The 2,805-nt window shown below is 41.0% G+C and overlaps 1 non-coding gene across 1 annotated transcript; it reads left to right on the top strand.

Annotated features, from left to right (window-relative positions):
* Window positions 1-919: 919 nt before the first annotated feature.
* Window positions 920-992, top strand: trnaf-gaa (transfer RNA phenylalanine (anticodon GAA)). Its single transcript has one exon. It is a non-coding gene; the product is annotated as a tRNA-Phe (tRNA).
* The last annotated feature ends 1,813 nt before the right edge of the window (window positions 993-2,805 follow it).

Genomic DNA, 2,805 nt, shown 5'->3' with positions numbered 1-2,805 from the left:
GTGTTGCGCCTTGGAAACTTCCGCATTCTGTCCTCCACAACTCAAACATGCTCTGGATAGAATTCAATTCTATCAAAAGCCGCACTGAAAAGATGTCGGAAGTCAATTGGTAATTTTCACTAAAAGCAGTATGTCAGCAGAGTTCGTCTGGGAATTTTACACGGAACCTCTCGCATATCAACCAATGATCCCCTGAAGCGAGAATTATATCCCTGGACCAACGAGCTGCTGTCAGTGGAGTCCTGCAGCCACGGCCGATCGGCCATCTTTTCAGACCTCTTCTGTCCATCCAATCACGTTTTCTGTTCAGGTGCACAGCAGTATCAAGTTTACACTAACTATTTCCAGTCACCAATATTAATCTCCCTTTACCAAATTGGTTTCGACTCTCCGACTTGAATTATCAAGTAAGACGTTTCAGAATTAGTTGCTCTGAAACTACATTGCTAGGGAGGATACTGAGAGGTGTAGATGAACAGAGGGACGTTGGAGTGCACGTCCAAGGATCCCTGGAGGTAGCAGGAGAGGTAGATAAGGTGATTAAGAAGGCATACAGGATACTCTCCTTTATTAGCCGAGGCATAGAATATAAGAGTAGGGAGGTCATACTAGAACTGTATAATATTCTATATATGAACTGTAGGTGTGTATATACGAGTGTGATATTTAGAGATGATCTGCGGGTGTGTATATATGAGTGTGATATTTTTATATGAACTGCGGGTGTGTATACATGAGTGCGATGTTTATATTTAAACTGTGGGTGTGTATATATGAGTGCGATATTTCTTTATGATATCTGGGTGTGTATATATGACTGCGATGTTTTTACATGAATTATGGAATAAACAGGAGGGGCAAGTCCTCCTGGGTTATATTTTCTTCCAAGACAATACCATAAATTAAAGATGGCTGTGGAGCCGAAGTAGCTCAGTTGGGATAGCGTTAAACTGAAGATTTAAAGGTCCTTGGTTCAATCCCGAGTTTCGGCAGTTTTTCGTTGTTTAGTTTCTTCTTCCTTGCTTCGATTATCGCATTTATTTACAGTGAAATTTCATACTCGCCACTGAAGGATTGGAAATTGAATGGAGAGACATCAAGGATGGGAAATATTTTTATTGTCTGTATTTGTCTTTTATTTCGTTCTTACCTTCTGCCTTTTTCTCTTGGTTCTGCCTCGGTGCGGGGTGACAATTTGATTTGATGCATTTGTCTTAAATTGATGCCTTTTCCACATCTCGGGGCGGTCAGACCCGCTCTGTCTGTCTGTTGCTGATGATGATCATTAATGGGAACAGGCCGCGAGTTAAACGTTTATCAGCAAACTGGAGAAAGGCAAATAAGAAGAAAGACGTGTTTCTCCGGCCCAGGGGTAAAGTTACAATGAAAGTTAATCAAAAAGCTGTCCACGTGAATTTGTCTGTGGATTTTATTTGTAAAGCTGCGACTTTAAATGTGACAAAAACCCGAAATAAATAAAGTAAATTACAAGAATCGAATCTGTGATCATGATATTACAGTATATTCTTTGCAAATGAGTTAACCAGACGTCCTAACGGTCCAGCCGGCTATTTAATTAATTTTTGTACCTGGACGCTGGTTGGTAGCGATTTCTGTACTTGGACCCCGAAATCTCTCTGCTCCTCCACAGTTCCTAGTTTCTCACCATTTAGAAAATACTCTGATTTATCTTTCTTAGATTTAAAGTGGATGACCTCGCTCTCCCCCACATTGAACTCTGTTTACCGCAGTTTTGCCCACTCACTTAATCTATCAATTCCCACTTTTCAATTTACTGCTTCTTTCTACATTAATTATTGAGCCACCAGAAGGCTGCGTATTCAAAACACAAGGTAAACGTTGTTTTATCGAGCTGATTGGATTCTGGATCGTTCCGGTAAGAATGTTTAATCTGTTTTTTCTCAATAGACAATACATTGCGCAAAAGACTGCTCCCCTGGTTCTCAAATTTCAGCAAATCGTTTCATTCTGCTCTCGACTTTTGATCTTGAACTGCGGTTGAAACTTTGCAAAGAGGGAATAAAGTGCCCAAATCGCTCCACATGAATCTCAAACGCTTTGGGAAGAAGTTCAGTGCAAACAATCAGGACTTTAAAGGCACCTCAATGACCTGCTGCCTGGGGTCATATTTTCTTCTAAGACAATAACATAAAGGGAAAGTTTGGTCTGGGGCCGCATTAGCTCAGTTGGGAGAGCGTTAGATTAAAAATTTAAAGGTCCTTGGTTCACTCCCGAATTTCGGCAGTTTTTGATTGTTTAGTTTCTTCTTCCTTGCTTCGATTCTCGCTTTTATCCACAATGAAATATCATACCTGCCACTGAAGGATTGGGGATCGAATAGAGAGGCAACAAGGATGGGAAATGTTTATATCGTCTGTATTTGGCTTTGATTTCTCTAATACTTTTATTGGTTTTATTGCTAGGGGGATAGAATATAAAAACAGGGAGGTATTGCTGCAGTTATATAAGGTATTGGTGAGACCGCACCTGCAATACTGCATACAGTTTTGGTCTCCACACTTAAGAAAAGACATACTTGCTCTCGAGGCAGTACAAAGAAGGTTCACTCCGTTAATCCCGGGGATGAGGGGGCGGACATATGAGGAGAGGTTGAGTAGATTGGGACTCTACTCATTGGAGTTCAGAAGAATGAGAGGCGATCTTATTGAAACATATAAGATTGTGAAGGGGCTTGATCGGGTGGATGCGGTAAGGATGTTCCCAAGGATGGGTGAAACTAGAACTAGGGGGCATAATCTTAGAATAAGGGGCTGTTCTTTCAAA

The sequence above is a fragment of the Heptranchias perlo genome, chromosome X (assembly GCF_035084215.1).
Source record: "Heptranchias perlo isolate sHepPer1 chromosome X, sHepPer1.hap1, whole genome shotgun sequence".
In the NCBI taxonomy this organism is placed as follows: domain Eukaryota; kingdom Metazoa; phylum Chordata; class Chondrichthyes; order Hexanchiformes; family Hexanchidae; genus Heptranchias; species Heptranchias perlo.
This window is presented reverse-complemented; position numbering and strand designations above follow the sequence as displayed.